Here is an 18427-nt window from a genome sequence, read left to right on the forward strand (position 1 = left end):
CCTCTTTGATCTCTGAGATCTCTGAGTGTTGTCTTACCGGTAAGTCTTTTTAATGAGGAATGCCATTTGTGGGGGTCTATTGTGAGTAAGGGAGTAATTTTATCCCTCACATACTGCCTCTTGGCACGCTTGTTTAGTTTAACAATATGATTACGCAACTTGGCTGAAGCTACGGTATCACCAGCGATATGAAGGCGACAACGGGTTTTTATTAAATTCTTTAGATCATTGGTTATCCACGGTTTATCAGTGTCACTCACAGTAATGACTTTTACGGGAAAACAAGTCTTAAATTGCTCCTGAAGCAGAGTATTCAGCTTATTGACTTTAATATTAATATCCTGTTCAGAGCAAATGTCCTCAAACTGATAATTACCGATCCAGCGACCAAATGTAGATATCGAGTCCTCAGTAAGTGGTCGCACCGTATACTTGACTCGTTTTGGCTTCGGAATTGCCGAACTGGCTTCCCAGAAGATGATAAAGTGATCAGAATTCAGAAGGGGTCCTAGGGATCTCGGTGCGTAATAAAAGTCTGTCAAGTTGGTAAAAATCAAGTCCAGTATGCTGCCACTTTGATGGGTAGGTATTGTAACGGCTTGTCGCAAATCTAAAATATTTGAAACCCATTGCCTATTAGTTTGATTGAAGTCTCCGGCAATAACAAAGCCAGGAGAGACATGCTTGCGGCGCATTTTGTCTACGAAAAACTGAATGTGTTCAATCAAGTCTTTCCTGCTTTTAGCACTTTCAGGATAATAGACCGAAGCAACAATTAAACATGAAAATCTTTTCGATAAACGTGCAGGTTTGCATTCGGTCCATAATATTTCGTGGTCGGAGTCAAAAGGCTCACTTAACAGCCTTGAGGATAGGTCATTACGAACATAAAGTCCAACGCCTCCTCCTCGACGATTCAAGCCACGATCGTGACGCGTATTAAAGTAGCTTGCGTAACCTTTGATGCGCGCCGATTCGTCAGAAGTGTCCCAACATTCGCTTATTATTATTATTGAGGCGTTGTTCTGCCTGGCAATAACTTCAAGTGCATCAGTTTTGTTGTTCAAAGATCTAGCGTTACACACAAGTATATTTGGCAACTTACTTTTAGCTAAAGGACGTTCGGGCTTAAGAACCGGCGGGCTATCCTGGAAGGGGCACACGGGAGTTTCGTCAAATCTCTTCAGACTCGGTATTTTAGGTGCTCTGGATATCTTGATTTTCACCAGGTTTCGCTCAAACACTTGTTTTGGCGAAGAACAATAGTCACGGCTTGTCACTAGTACCGAAATAGCACACCCCGTACGCCTTCTCCTTTCATTTTTCCCTGCCCGACATCCACGTTTCTTTCCTGTCGGATTGTTTCCATTGGTGGACGATGCGCCACCTGTGACTTCTCGCAGTAAGTGCAATGCAGTTAGCGTAGTCAAGATAGATGGCGCCAAAAAGGTAGAATGGAAACGCAACTTTATTAAGTCATTTTTTGGCACAGCGACGGCTTCAACAATTAATCCTGTATTCTAATTTAGATCGGAAAGAGAGATTTTAAAAACCTGACATGGTTGTCGGATGGCTACCTCTTTTATTTCTAGCTGTTATTTTTAGTATACAGTCTCTGAATGATACTAGATTTCATTGAATTGCTTTGTTCATGCCAAGATATTTTGAATCTATCCTTATACCAAATAAACTTCACATAACTGCAATAAGGAATCTCACTTGAGAGTATATACAACCTGAAAAAGGATCCCAGAACTTTTAGTTTCAAACTGAACAACCTCCTCTGAAGTTTCAACGACTCTTCCAGACGAAGTGGCTGGAAAAGAAAAAATAGTATATTAAAGTCAAAGGCTCATTACACTTCACTTAGGCAGCGGTAGAATGAGGCGATACTTCCAAAAATAGAGGGAACTAGACAATTATTTTGACTTGATACCGCTGAAGAAATAACCGAAATTTCAAAATTTGTGTGGGCTGTCAAGTTATACGAGTTTATTAGCTGCCATCCAACCAAAGTATTCATACAAAACTTATAATGTACAGTGTTTTTCAGCTACAATAGGCTAAATAATCGTAAACCTGGTAAATTTACAAATGACTCTGTTAGGCTGCTGACAAAGGTACAAGGTGAAGACACTAGCCTATCTAATGCCTTTTTTGAGCTCCTTCCAAATATAACAATCATTTCATTTGGAAATTCACTTCCCTCTATGATGGTTGCATATATTGACCTAGGATAGATGTGTTCAAAATTTAGAAAAGCACAAAAACAGCATAATTTTTCCCAGTATAATTAACAGACTATTCAGGTAGCTAAGAAATAAACTTACCTCTATAGTCAGAATTGCATCCTGAATCCCACTGTAACATTTATTTATATGAGAAATGAATTTTAACACCAGCCCTGTACATATTGCTTCAGGTAGGCTATATCCAAATTCAGTTAAGGCTATATATTTGCCCATTAGGTAAATGATAGTAAGTTCATTTCCAATGCAACTGAATATTAAATTTGGATATGCAATTCTGACTCTAGAGGTAAATTTATTTCTTAGCTACCTGAATAGTCCATTAATATAAGCCTTATTTATTTTTCCTTTGTAATATGTCATATCTTTTGGTCAATTATATTAGCCTCTAAAGGTCTAAGTTAATATTAAATAATTCACATAGATGACCTAACCTACAAATAGAGTGAAAATACCACTTGATGCCCTTTTTGTATTAAGGGCTTTAAATTGAATTTGAGCCAGAAATAATTATCTTATTCAGAAAGAGCTTTAAAAAGGCATCAAGTGATATGTTCACTTTATTTGTGAGCCTGAGCCATTTATATAAGTTGTTCAATGTTCCTATTACCTGAACAATTGTTTTGGGTCATGAAACTATTGTTAATAGATACATTTTGACTTTTTGAACATCTTTTCTCTCTTGCAAAACTACCACAAACTCACCATTATGTAGTTATTACAGCCCAAATATCCTGTATTTACACATATATAGAATTTTAATCATTTCTGTTTTTGTTGATTGGATATTTGAAATTGCAAATCTATAGGCTAATAGTTTAGAAACAAATTTGGGCTATATATTTGCACATTGGGGGGTGGGGTTAAGGCATAGCATATATTAAATATGTAAACTGGTGTATTTAATATATGCTATGCTTTACCCCCCCCCCCTAATGTGCAAATATATAATAACTCCATAATGGTGAGTTTGTGGTAGTTTTGCAAGAGAGAAAAGATGTTCAAAAAGTCAAAATGTGTCTATTAACAATTGTTTCATGACCCAAAACAATTGTTCAGGTAATAGGAACATTGACCTATAAATTATTCAATATTTACTAAGATTTAGAGTTGGACCTCTCCAGAAGGAGATATGCCAGAACCCCAAAAAAACACCACTTTTTTTATTCCTGATTTTGTGCTAATTCCCTTAGTTTGTTTTTGACAAATTATCCTCAGCCCCCTAAAGTATTATGAAAGCAGCTTCAAAATGGGTTAACTACAATTTTCTGCATATTATTAATTAAAATATTGTGTAATAACTTCTTTTCTTTTCAAGAACCCAAGTTATGCATTAATGCTAACTAGTGTTTTATTTTAGTACTTAAATATTCATTGGCAATATATATGACTTTCAGGGGGGGGGGTCATTTTCAAGTGAATTGATTATTACATTTAGCCTAGAAAGAACATACAAAAAGGAATCATGTATTATGTGATAATTTTGAACTTCTTAAGTCTTCTTTTAATTGCTCAGCAATGATGAGCTCCAAGTGTTATCCTGAGATGCTAGCCTCAGTTGATCCTATGATGATCTTGTGTTATCAGTATTGTGTCTGATTGTTCTAGTCTCAGCTACATCAGGTTGAAAAGTAGTTGTACTTAGAGCATAATGTCAAGTCAATAATATTATTTCAAAATATTCTAAATGATCTGCTGTTGTTTTTACTTTTCAAATTGGAATATTTACTTTTTCTTCTAATGATACTCTCAAGATCTACAGTATTGATCTTAGCCTTATATCATATCAGGGGGTAATAATTGATTTTTGGAAAATTGTCATCTTTGGTGATGAAGAGTTTGAAATTCTACTTATTTATGTATATTTAGAGCCATTTAAACATGGGAGGAGCAGGACAGCTGCTCTGGGTGCTATGGCTGGGGGTTGCCCACTTTCATCAAATTTTTCACTTTAGAATAGAATATGATTTATTGGCTAAAATAGCACACAAGCTAGCATAAGCATATCAGAACAATTGCTATGATAAAACAGATGTTAAGGGATAAACATAATTGCAAAATTAAATCCATTATTAAAGTGCAAAATAAAATAGGGAACAAAAGAGTTTTTGTACCTCATGGTCAACTTTTGGGGACACAAGCCAAGTTGGTTATTTGAAGCTCTGCAAGCAATAAGTCTTGTATTAGGAAGGATGGGGGGATTTTCTTTGAAGGGGGAAAGAATATATCAATGATAGTCAGAACTAAGGCGCTTGTGCCCAAAGTTCATGGTATGGATGTGACATTATGATTCCAATGTAGTAAATTCAAGTCTAGCCAAACCTTCATTGTAAGTAGTATAGTATGTCCCCAGTATAATTTTTATTGCTCTTTTTTGAATGCTTTCAATTTTAGAGTATTGGGCATTGGTCAACCCAGGGTGTCAGACAGGGGAAGCATATTCAAGACAGGGTCTTATATAAGAACAAAAATTTTTTGAAGGTTCTGGATTGATATGGAGAACCATTTGAGGAGGGAGAAAGACTTAAGGAGAAAACTACCAGATTTAAATAAGTGAAAAGTGTGGGACTTCCAATTAAGGCCATTGTCCAACTGCACACCAAGCAGTTTAACCATATTCAAATTTGGTGTGCCAAGGTAATTGTTGATTTGGGTTCTATTTTTTAGAAAGGAGAATAGCATTAAGCTGCTTTTAGGTAGGCTTATGTTGAGTTTAACTTTGTCAAGATTATTCTTTAAGTTTTTAACAAGTGAGTCAAGTTTAACAGCCAAAGCATTTGAGGTTTGACAAAGGTTAAGTAATGTGAAATCATCCACAAATTTAAAAGTATTGTCAAAATTTGGTAAAACATTGTTAAAAACAATTAAAAAATGCTAAAGGACCTAATTTAGTCCCTTGGGGGCTCCACAGGAAATTGAGGTAGAAACCTGATGAATCTCCATTAGAGAAGACTACACATTGCTCACAACCAGACAAAAAAATAGCTACCACACATAAAGCAAAATCTCTGAAACCTAAAGCCCTTGCATTATCAATAACTGTCTGATGATCCAAGTTGTCAAAGACTTTGCTAATATCAGCAAAAACAGCATCAACATAGGAACTGTTTAACTCAATATGTTTGAAAACAGTGTCAAGTATATACATTAAGCAATGCATTGTGGTATGATTTGGCCTAAAGCCAAACTGATTTGGGTTGATTTTATCTTGGAGGAAATTGTAAAGAAAACTGTCAAAAATTTGAGAGAAAATAGAGGTTTTCAATTTTGGTCTCAAGTCAAAGGGAACTTTTGAGGTCTTGTTTTTTGGTATTGGTGATATAATAGCTTGTTTAAAACACACTGGAAAAATACCATCTACAAAACATTAGTTAAAAATTGCAGTTAGAGGTACACTTAAATACTGGGCACATTTCACAAACAATTTGGTAGGGATATGACCTAGGTATACTGGCTTATTTGTGTCAAGATTTTCAAGTTTAAGCAGGGTCTGATGTATTTCAATCACAGGAATGTCACTCACTGCACTGTTAACTAGCTTATTTTGGAGTGGCAGGTGAGTTTTACAAATTGAAGCAAAACAATCATTTATAATATTCACACTCTCTGGGTCACCATTACTATCCAGTAAGAAAACTTAGAAGAGACCTTTCCCATGAGATCTTTTATATATTTGTGGAAATTCTTAGGGTTAGAATACCGTAACTTGTTGAGCACATGAGCACCATGCTCTTTTCTTGCTTTGTGGATTTCACTAATAACAATGTTTCAAAGTTTTCGAGATTCTTGGAAAAATCCCTCCTTAAAGAGTCTATCACAGTCATTTATTAGGCACAATTTTTTTTTTTTATTGATTGTTGACAATTGGATTTCCGATTAACTTTTTTCACTGGATAGGTGTCACAGTATAACTAGAAAAGTTCTGCTGAAAACTTAGAAGCCATTTCATCTCCATTGGTAAGATTGGTATTGGCCCAAGATTTGGAGCTAAGTTTTACTTAGAAATGGGCAATCTTCTTGTCAGTAATGGGTCTATATGAATAACTGATCGATGGTTTTGGGAGAAAGGATGATAAAGGGGTCCAAAAGATGCACAGATGGTCACTTGACCCTAATAGAGGGGCTATTTTGGGGCAAAGTAGTAATCTTTAATGTTGGTAAAAATCAACTCTAGGGTTTTATCACTGAGTGTTCTGGTTTTATCAAGCTACCTGAATAGTCCATTAATATAAACCTTACCCATTTTCCTTTGTAATATTCAATATCTTTTGATTAATTATACTAACCTCTAAAGGTATAGGTAAATATGGAATAATTTACATAAATGACCCACAAAAAAGTGAAAATACCATTCAATGCCTTTTTTCTTTATTCATGGCTTAAAATTGAATTGGGCCAAAAACAATTATCCTAATCAGGAAGAGCATAAAAGAGGCATCAAGTGGTATGTTCACTTGTGAGTCATTTATGTAAATTATTCAATAGTTACCAAAAATTTGCAGTTGGGCCTCTTCAGAAGGGGACATAACTGAACCAAACGAGAAACATTTGTAGATTGCTGATTTTATGCTTATTTCCATGGTTGTTTTTGACAAGTTATCTCCAGCCCCCTAAAGTATAGTGAAAGTAGCTTCAGAAAGTTTTAACTACAATTTTCTGCATAGCCTGTTGTGAAGTGAAGATTGCTTAATAACATGTTTCCTTATCAAGAGCCCAAGCTGTGCATTAATACTGACTAGCATTTTCTTTTAGTCCATAAATATTCATGGGCTATATATGAGACTGTCAGCGGGTTGCTTCATTTTATAGTGAATTTATTATTATGCCTAAAAAGAACATACAAAAAGGAATTGTGTAGTAGGCTATGTGACAATTTTGAACTTCTTAAGTCTTTTTTTAATTGCTGGGCAATGACAAATTCCAAGTGTAATCCTAAGATGCTAGCCTAAGTTGGTTCCATAATGATCTTGTGTGATCAGTATTGTGTTTGATTGTTCTAGTCTCAGCTACATCAGTTTGAAAAGTAGTTTTACTTAAAGCATAATGCTAAGTCTATAATATTATTTCAGAATTTTGTAAATGATCTGCTGTTGTTTGACTTTTCAAATTAGAATATTTAATTTTCTTCTAATTGACATTTTCAATTTCTACAGTATTGATGTTAGCCTTATATCATATCATGGATAATAATTGACTTTAGAAAAGTTGTCATCTTTGGTGATAGAGAGTTTAAAATTCTACTTTTTTATGCATATTCAGAGTCATTTAAAGGTGGGGGGAGCCAGGTAGTCCTGGGTGCCTTGGGTGCCATGGCTGGTGGGTTGCCCACTTTGATCAAATTTCCACTTTGTTTTGGCATATATTTGAGATAGGAGATGGGTGTTGTTATCAATTTTTCCTGGCCACCACCAGCCCTAGGAATGGCTCTGTTCCTATTTTTGGTATGGATATGCATCTGAGGCAGAAAAATATCTTTTCTCACTTTTAACATGGAGAATGAGCTGTTTGTTAGAATGAACCAGAAGATTCAGAAACAGATGAGAGGCACATTATATATATACATATATATATATATATATATATATATATATATATATATTTATATATATTTATATATATACGTATATACATATATGCCAAGTAGATTTTACTGATTTCTGACATGCATAAAAGGCTAAAAACAATTTGTTTCTAGAATCAAATTGTCTTTGTAATACAAAAAAAGTTGGAGAAAATGATAGGCTTCATGCTGGTATAAAGCAACAATGTTTCAGCTTTTAACACATTCAATGTGTAATATACAATGTATTATAGAAATAACAACATTTATTGTGCATCCAGAAATAGGAAAGAAAGTTGATTTTGAGGAGAAACAGTATGTTTTAAGATTACACTGAAGATTCCTCTTAGAGCTTGTCATTTCAAAAGTGTTGAGAAATTATAAATTTTTAAAATATATATATATATATATATATATATATATATATATATATATATATATATATATATATATATATATATATATATATATATTTATTTATATATATATATATATATATTTATATATATATATATATATATATATATATATATATATATATATATATATATATATATATATATATATATATATATATATATATATATATATATATATATACTAGCTGTTGGGGTGGCGCTTCGCGCCACCCCAACACCTAGTTGGTGGGGGCGCTTCGCGCCCCCCCCAAGCCCCCCCGCGCGCGTAAGTCGTTACGCGCCATAATAGTTACGCGCCATTGTAGTTGTGTCCCTATGTTATATAAACTTGCGAATATACAACATTCTTTGCTGTCCCATTGTCTTTGCATATAAATAGATTGTCAGGTTATCCCCCTGTTTCCCCCGGTGTCCCCGTTGTAGTTGTGTCCCTGTGTCCCGGTCGTCATTTATATTCCCTGTGTCCCGGGTCCCGGTCATCATTTGTATCCCGGTGTCCCGGTCTGTATATACATTCGTTTTTTAGTTTTGTTTTTCTCCTTTATTTTTTTCCTTTTTTTTCTTTTTTAGCTTATTTAGATTTTTAGATTTTTTAGTTTTTTTTATTAGTTTTTAGTTTTTATTTCTTTTTAGTTTTTTTGTCCCGGTCGTCATTTATATCCCCCTGTTTCCCCCGGTGTCCCCGTTGTAGTTGTGTCCCTGTGTCCCGGTCGTTATTTATTTTTTAGTTTTTTACCTTTTTTTAGTTTTTTTAGTTTTTTAGCTTTTTTATTTTTTTTATTAGTTTTTAGTTTTTTTGTAGTTTTTGCCTTTTTTTTAGTTTTTTTAGTTTTTTAGCTTTTTTATTAGTTTTTAGTTTTTTTTGTAGTTTTTGCCTTTTTTTAGTTTTTTTAGTTTTTTAGCTTTTTTATTTTTTTTTATTAGTTTTTAGTTTTTTTTGTAGTTTTTGCCTTTTTTTAGTTTTTTCAGTTTTGACGTCACCTGATCCAGTTTTTTCAGGTGACGTCACCTGATCCACGATCCACAGATCCACAGACAACTTATTTTTATATATATAGATAGTTTTTTTTTTTTACTTATGTCCTGGTCGTCATTTATACTCCCTGTGTCCCGGTGCTTTGTTGATTGCTAATCGAACATTCCTTTTGTCCTGGTCGCTTTCTCTTTGAGTGTCGTCATTTATTAGTTTTTTCCTTTTTTTTTTTTAGTTTTTTATTGGTTTTTACCTTTATTTTAGCTTATTTTTCAGTTTTTTCCTTTTTTTTAGTTTTTTTTTATTTTTTATTTTTTTTATTTTTTTACCTTTTTTTAGTTTTTTTAGTTTTTTTTAGTTTTTTAGCTTTTTTACTTTTTTTATTAGTTTTTAGTTTTTTTTTGTAGTTTTTGCCTTTTTTTAGTTTTTTCAGTTTTTTTTTTAGTTTTTTATTGGTTTTTACCTTTATAGTTTTTTTAGTTTTTTAGCTTTTTTATTTTTTTTATTAGTTTTTAGTTTTTTTTTGTAGTTTTTGCCTTTTTTTAGTTTTTTCAGTTTTGACGTCACCTAATCCAGTTTTTTCAGGTGACGTCACCTGACACATCCATCCACACATCCATCCACACATCCACAGACAGACAACTTATTTTTATATATATATATTCCAAGTTCATTTTACTTATTTCTGACATACATAAGAGGCCAAGAACAATTTATTTCTAGGACCAAATTGTCTTTGCAATACAAAAAAAAAGTTGTAGAAAATGATAGGTTTCATGTTTTGTGTAAAGTAACAATGTTTCAGCTTTTAAAACATTCAATATGTTTTATTCTAAGTAGAAATAGTATATTTTAAGATTACACTTAAGATTCCTCTTAGAGCTTGTCATTTCAAAAGTGTTGAGAAATTGACAGCCAAATATTTAATTGGTGGTGAAGAAAAATAAAAGTACTGCTCTCATAACACCTTTGTTGGCAATGCTGTGTGAAGGTTGCTACTTTAGTACACATTTTCCAGGTAACAGAAATCTTGTTCTATATCCAGTTTTGAATTTATAAAAGATGATTAGAACAATTATTTTTTTTGACAAACAGCTTTTTTTTGTCTTGTAGATTTCAAACATGTTACTTTTTACAAGGGCTGCCATTTGTTGAGCTCTGTACCCCTGAAGGCAAGTATCCCCTTTAATATCTTTGTCCTTATGTCAGTTAAGAGGATGGGATACCTTAAAATCATCTTATGAGCCTGAATATCAGCTGCCCAACTTAAAGACAAAGGGTCAATTAACAAATTGAACAATTAACATTTTGACAATGTAATCTGATTGAAAAGGCAATAAAAGTTGTCCTCCATTGTGTTGGCAAGGCTTTCAATGAAAGCAGTTAGGACCACATGGAACTCCCATTGCTGCAAAATTTTCTGATGTAACACACTTTCTTTGTCTCCAGCATAAAATGGGAGAAGTCAAATGATTTTTCTAAGGTGTTTGGGAAGTAGATGTTGGCTTTTAGTTTTCTCTCATTCATTCAGATCTCTTATTCAAGCTTTACAAGTTATGGCAAGACTGCCCTAACAGTTCTAAATAGTTAGGCCATATAAACTAAAAAAGTTTATAATGGATAAGATAGGGCAATCCTTTAAGGTATTGTATGGCCTTAAACATTGTAACAGTAATTTGTAAGGTTGTTTGTGTACAATACAAATATGGCACAAGTTTGCTTTGTGGCATATTGACATTTCTGAGACAGTGTATTGTAATCTTAGAAGCTTGTTCATTGCTAAAACCTTCTTCAATTTACTCTTTTGATTTTGAATTGATGTTGGCCTTGTAAATCCACTGTAAAGTAAAGAAATGATTCTATGCAACTGCAAAAGGATGCTTCTTAGAGGCAATGCTATTAGTAAAGAGCCATAAGCCTTCCATATATTTTTCCCATGATGCTTTGTATGAAAGGGATAGTTGTAGAAACTTGGGAAAAGGCTTATTTGATTGAAAACTTTTAACTTTTATTGCCATATTTTTAGAGTTGAAAGTGATTGAAAGACAGCCAGCCTCTTGCTTTGCCTGTTTTTACTGCCACCCCCCCCCATTAGCTTCCCATGATATTGAATCTTATCAAGAAAAAAAATGAAAAAAATTTCAGTTGAAAATGGGACAAAAACTTTTCCAATAAGCTAGGATTTGTAATCCTTTTTTTCACCCCAACTGCTTTATATCAAAATTTTAGGTAGTAATTCTTGTTCAACATACTCAAAAGAAATAAAATTGCCTCTGGGTCAAGGGCCACAAATCTTGTTAAATGACTAACATTTAAAGATTGGTCCTAGAGTCAAAGAAGAGGTGGAGGGGGGATGACCTTGGGTGTCTAGTTGGCTCAGATGTTTGGAGTACTTCTTAGAATAGAATAGAATAGAATAGGTTTTATTTGCACAATCTTTCGTAGTCATAAAACTAAATGGCGCTTGTGCTTACAAAAAAGAAAAAAGGATTAAATCAAACGACAAAAAAAAAAATCAGAAGACAAATAGTTTAAAATCAACAATTGTTATACTTTGATACAAAGAAAGGGATGAATGAGTTGGAAAAACGATTTGTGCGTGAAGGAGGTGCTGCTAATCTGTCAAATTTCTTCAACCTAGTACTTCGATGTTTCACTAAAACTGGTGGTAGTATCGATCTGTATTTATCACTTCTGAGAAGATATTGGCCAAATTCAAGGATCAAACTGAGACGACGCTCTTGAAGAGAGGGAATTTGTAAAGTGGATAATGCTAACTTATATTCGGTAAAAGCATCGCACAATATTACTTTGACTGCTCTTTTTTGTATTGACTCAAGCTGGTCACTTAGGTAAATAGTGTTATTGACTTGTGGGCCCCATACGGGACATGCATACTCTAAAATTGGTCGAATGTAAGTAAGATAGGCTATCCTTAGTTGTGTCACTGAAAAACCAAATCGACGCATTAGTATAAGTGTCGGCATCGCACTATTTGCCTTTTTGATAATTGAATCGACATGGAGGCTGAAAGAGCAGTCGATGCTAAACTTGACACCAAGCACTACTGCCGAATATTCACTAGGATAAGGAGGAGGAGGGCACACAAAGTCTCTCTTCAGGGGATTAAAGCGAAGGATTTTAGTCTTTCCTTCGTTGATTTGGAGGCTGTTCGCAGTACATTCATCTTTGAAGTTTTTGATTATTTCGTTACAGAATTGGGGGACAGCCTCAGACTTCTCAACAATGTACTTCAGTAGGACTGACAAGTCGTCTACATACTTAAATCTTTCTTCATAGCCGGAAAGGATGAAATTTATCACTGCCAAAAACAGTAGACTAGCGAGCTTAGTACCTTGTGGGGCTCCGCATGTAAGCTCGACCCATTCGGAGTCGGTATCTCCTGGGAAAAGACTGTAAACGCACTGATAGCGGGCTTGTAAAAAATTGATCACTAAAAGGAGAATATGTTTTTGCGCACCCATGGTGCGTAGATTTGTGATAGCAACGGAATGGCGAATAAGATCAAAAGCCTTTCGGTAGTCTACGAGGAGAAGGTCGACTATAGCACTTCCTCGGTCGAGCCAGTCGACAATGAGATGGTACATCCGTACTAAATAAACAGTTGTGCTGCTGCCTCTTAAGCATCCATACTGATACGGGTCTAGATGTGCAGAGACCTGTGACATAAGTTTGCGGTAAATAAACGTTTCTGCAACTTTAGAAAGGTTCGGAGTTATTGATATAGGCCGGAGTTGATCACAAGATTTTGGACACCTTACTTTTGGAATAACGCGGACATATGCTCTTTTCCAAGCACTAGGGAATACTTGCTGAAGGAAACATTGGTTGATTATAGAAGAGAGTGGCTTAGCAAGAAAAATGGCGAATTCACGTAACAGCTTTACTGGAAGCTCACCTGGGTAGGACGCACAGTTCGCTTTCAGTCTTAGGAGTTCCTTATAAACAGTGAATTCAGAGACCTCACATACGTCCTCAATCTCTGCACCAGCAATGATAGTATCAATTTCTGATTTGGTGATTGATGGAAATGAGGTACAAATGTCAGCAAAAAAAGAATTGACTTCATTAGCTGAGGTTAAGGTACCGTCCTCTTTGAGGAGCCTTAGATCTCTGAGTGTTGTCTTACCGGTAAGTCTTTTTACTGAGGAATGCCATTTGTGGGGGTCTATTGTGAGTAAGGGAGTAATTTTATCCCTCACATACTGCCTCTTGGCACGCTTGTTTAGTTTAACAATATGATTACGCAACTTGGCTGAAGCTACGGTATCACCAGCGATATGAAGGCGACAACGGGTTTTTATTAAATTCTTTAGATCATTGGTTATCCACGGTTTATCAGTGTCACTCACAGTAATGACTTTTACGGGAAAACAAGTCTGAAATTGCTCCTGAAGCAGAGTATTCAGCTTATTGACTTTAATATTAATATCCTGTTCAGAGCAAATGTCCTCAAACTGATAATTACCGATCCAGCGACCAAATGTAGATATCGAGTCCTCAGTAAGTGGTCGCACCGTATACTTGACTCGTTTTGGCTTCGGAATTGCCGAACTGGCTTCCCAGAAGATGATAAAGTGATCAGAATTCAGAAGGGGTCCTAGGGATCTCGGTGCGTAATAAAAGTCTGTCAAGTTGGTAAAAATCAAGTCCAGTATGCTGCCACTTTGATGGGTAGGTATTGTAACGGCTTGTCGCAAATCTAAAATATTTGAAACCCATTGCCTATTAGTTTGATTGAAGTCTCCGGCAATAACAAAGCCAGGAGAGACATGCTTGCGGCGCATTTTGTCTACGAAAAACTGAATGTGTTCAATCAAGTCTTTCCTGTTTTTAGCACTTTCAGGATAATAGACCGAAGCAACAATTAAACATGAAAATCCTTTTGATAAACGTGCAGGTTTGCATTCGGTCCATAATATTTCGTGGTCGGAGTCAAAAGGCTCACTTAACAGCCTTGAGGATAGGTCATTACGAACATAAAGTCCAACGCCTCCTCCTCGACGATTCAAGCCACGATCGTGACGCGTATTAAAGTAGCTTGCGTAACCTTTGATGCGCGCCGATTCGTCAGAAGTGTCCCAACATTCGCTTATTATTATTATTGAGGCGTTGTTCTGCCTGGCAATAACTTCAAGTGCATCAGTTTTGTTGTTCAAAGATCTAGCGTTACACACAAGTATATTTGGCAACTTACTTTTAGCTAAAGGACGTTCGGGCTTAAGAACGGGCGGGCTATCCTGGAAGGGGCACACGGGAGTTTCGTCAAATCTCTTCAGACTCGGTATTTTAGGTGCTCTGGATATCTTGATTTTCACCAGGTTTCGCTCAAACACTTGTTTTGGCGAAGAACAATAGTCACGGCTTGTCACTAGTACCGAAATAGCACACCCCGTACGCCTTCTCCTTTCATTTTTCCCTGCCCGACATCCACGTTTCTTTCCTGTCGGATTGTTTCCATTGGTGGACGATGCGCCACCTGTGACTTCTCGCAGTAAGTGCAATGCAGTTAGCGTAGTCAAGATAGATGGCGCCAAAAAGGTAGAATGGAAACGCAACTTTGTTAAGTCATTTTTTGGCACAGCGACGGCTTCAACAGGAGTGATTCTGGTACTCAAAAATAGAGCGAAAAAAACTGCATAAGTCAATATCATTCTCACCATGAAAAACCAACTTCCGCGCACAAATAAAAAGGTAAACTATGGTAGGATGTTTTGCTAGCCGGACGGCGCAAGTGACATCTACGGTGGGTATTGGAAAAAAGACGTATAAACTTTTTTGGGGGACAAACATTTGGCAAATTATTGAGCCCAAAAACGGCCAAAAACAATCTTTTTCTGATTAATGTGGAAGCAGCAAGGTTAATTAAAAGGCTGTATAATTAAAACTTCCAGGGAGTCTTTGAGTATATCCAAGAAGAGAGATACTTGAGGTCAGTCTACTGGGAGTAATTCAATGGAGGTTTAGTTTTTATAAATGCCCATTTGTAAAAAAAAAGTGACAGAAAAATAGTCTTTTTTTTCTTTTTTTTTTACAAAAGTTGCATATTGATATTCATTTCTATTAATGTGTTAACTGACTTTCGTGTATGGAGTACAAGAATGTCATTTAATAGAATAACAGAAATGATGGTCAATATGAAATTAATGTAAACAAAAGAAAAGAAAAAACGAATTTTCAGTCATTTTCTTATAGTTGCCATTTATGAAAGCTGAACCTCCACTGAATTATTTGGTGTAGATTGACCCAAGGATACAGCTTCTTGTTAGATAATCTAGCTTATTAACCAATCAGTCTCCCCCTTTATAATTAAAAGGATGGGTAATAAGCTGGGTTAGTTATTGAGGAAAAATACTCAGAGCCATCTGATAGAATGTCACAATTTTTGTAGATGGCAGGAAGCTCTTTTTCAATAAGTTAAAAGAATTTCTTTTGGTTTGGATTGTCATTCATGTAATTTTGCCCCAAGTTAAGTTTTATTTGAATCCTTGATAATAAATTGATGAAACTTGTTGTAATCTATTGCAAAAGAATGCTGAAATAATCAAATAGAAGTTACATGAGGCTTAGCACATTGTGTATGGAAGGGCTTGTAAGTAACAAAAACAACAACAAGACTAAATTTGTTATAAGGAAAACTTATAACTATAACAGAAAAAGAACAAAAATTATTTTTTCCCAGTATCATTCAGTAATATTTAAATTGTTAGAATGCATCAAAAATGCAAGTCGTAGAATATAAAATTTGTTCTTAGAATAGAACAAATTGTATAGCTGAAAGATTTACTTAGCAAATTTTGGGAATTGGCAGAGATGAGAAAAAAAAACTATGAAGAATATGAAAAAGAATGTATCCCTTGGATCAATGGGATTGGAATGATGCTAATTTTTTGTCACAAATGTCTCTTAATTTAAACTATTTTTTATTTTCATTAACTTATTCACTCTTGATCCTTGTTAGCCCTGAAGCAATGTTACTTGCAGTCCTGACTTGTTCAAATTCTGCTTGATTATGACGGTTGTATCAAAGAGAAAAGGAGAAATTACTGTCCTGTTAAAAGCTGTTATGTTAAAAGTTGGCTTTATTACTACTGGCTAATTTTTTGTGATGTAATCTCCAAACCCAATCATGTTGTTTCTTATTTTTGGAAAGTAAAACAGGTTTTTTAAGCAGGGTGAAATAAAACTGAGCAGCAAATCTAAGCTGACGAGGGCCTGCAATTTTTGGAGAGACAGATAACTGCCTTTTCAAAACCTAATTGGTTCTTTTTTGTGAGACATATTAAGCTTTGAGACAAATTAAGCTATAAGACATATTAGGCTTTGAGACATATTAAGCTTTGAGACATATTAAGCTTTTTATTTTGGCTTTTTTACACACCTTATAGAGTGGCTTTTCAATCAGAGGCTTCCCAAAAGTTTAGTTAGTGTTTATTTTTGAATAATAGATGGAGGCTTAAAATAAATCAAATTTTCTGTTCTGAACGAAATTTAAAACTAGAACATAACCTCGTTTTTATAAGCGAGTTATAAATAATAACAAATGAGATTGGTAATCTGTAGCTAACATTTTTTTTGCCAACAGTTTTGTTACCACAGGCTAACAGAAAATTGGTAGCTAACATGATTTTTTTTAAACATTTGGATAATGGAAAAAAATCTAATTTTTCCTATTACATGCTTTAGGCATAATAAATCAGTGCCGATTTCAATTTTGACCACGAGTCTTCAATTTTGAATTAAAATCATGCTGGTTGGGTTCATCCATCCGGGAACTTGCGCTAGTGTCGAAAAGAACTATCAACGCCATCTAGTGTTTGACGGTACTAGGTATTTTTTTAGTGAAATAATAAGAATAATTAGTTTAGTTACTTTAATATACAACATTGGGGTAATAATAAATTTCTTATCCCTGTTCCTGGCAGAAAAACAATCACAAAGCTTGAAAAAATGTAAAGTGTTGCCAGAGGCTAGATGGTGCTGAAGCTTTTTTTTTTGTCAACACCAAAAAATTTTCCAAACAGAGTTTTTCTGATGGGAATAAAAAGTGAAGTTGAAACTTAAACGGACGAAAATTAACGCTGTACAGCATATGCAGCATTTAAAATTTATATAATACCGTGGAAATAAACTGACAAATGATATTTCCCTATTTAGGACTTATTATGCAATACAAACACAAAACACTATAGCATATTTTTTTACGTAATGGAAATAAGCATTGTTGTTTCTGCATGAGCTTTCTGTTTTCAGTAAAGTGGTAATTTTGCATAACCCTACAAACATAGGGAAATATCATAAGTGGTCTTTTTTAGACCAGCTCTATAGATGTTTGCTGTATGCACTACAAAGCAATAATTTTTTTCGTTTTACGTTTCTTCTTCCATCAGCAAAGCTTTGTTTGCAAATAAGATGACTAAATAAACAAAGATTCTCATTAAAAAATAAAATTTTAACAAAAATTGTAGGGTCGAAATCATATTGTAAAAATCGCAGGAAAGAATGCAGAAATTTGGTTCCAGCAAGTCTATTTACTTAGATGGCGTTAAAAGTGTTAGCGTTAGAAGGTTCATGGTGGAGTGATATTACAAATACAACAAGATTTGAAAGACTGGCTCCTAAAATTTGACCTTAGGGGGCCCATTGAAATTATCTTCATCCGCCATTATAACCCCCCACCTGCTCAGCTAGGTAGACTATACCCATACAGTAGAGACCAGTGATCTCAGAGAAATGAATAATATAGCGACTTCAAATTGCAATTCATAAATAAATTTTGGTATAAAATATCAAAAATATTATCTTCCTGATTTGTTTCTTTAGATTTTGAAAAATTAAACTAATTTAATGCCATTTTTATGATAACACCTTGACAGTAGCCTACTTGGGCGGATAATACAGTTTACACCTAGATAACAGCTACCACCTCAATCCTGCAGTTGGTAATAAGGATGAATGTCAGGCCTTTAGAAGCCGGATGAGAAGACATATTATAATTGTAATGTGGTCCAAGGCTCTAAAAAAGGTAAATGACCAAATACATGTAACAAACTCGATTTTGTTTTTTTTTTTTTTTTTTTGGTTTCAAGTGAATTCGATTCTTAGCCCAAAAGTAGCGAAATTGGAAACATTATAGCCCAAAAACCCGACCGCGGGTTTTCAGTTACTTGTCCCTCGAAGTTGAAAATATAATAGCCCAATTGGC

General features: G+C 34.6%; 1 protein-coding gene across 10 annotated transcripts in view; it reads left to right on the top strand.

Annotated features, from left to right (window-relative positions):
• Nucleotides 1-1916: 1916 nt before the first annotated feature.
• The window catches only part of LOC136037250 (muscleblind-like protein), a 295621-nt gene continuing 279110 nt past the window's right edge, over nt 1917-18427 (top strand). For 7 of the 10 annotated variants that reach the window (XM_065719873.1, XM_065719879.1, XM_065719878.1 and 4 more), the window contains exon 1: nt 1936-2037. The gene's annotated coding sequence lies outside the window, so the exon portion shown is untranslated. Of the gene's footprint in view, nt 2038-18427 lie in introns of all 10 variants that reach the window. The other 3 variants (XM_065719866.1, XM_065719871.1, XM_065719865.1) reach the window with 2 other exon arrangements.

This window comes from Artemia franciscana, chromosome 16 (assembly GCF_032884065.1).
Source record: "Artemia franciscana chromosome 16, ASM3288406v1, whole genome shotgun sequence".
In the NCBI taxonomy this organism is placed as follows: domain Eukaryota; kingdom Metazoa; phylum Arthropoda; class Branchiopoda; order Anostraca; family Artemiidae; genus Artemia; species Artemia franciscana.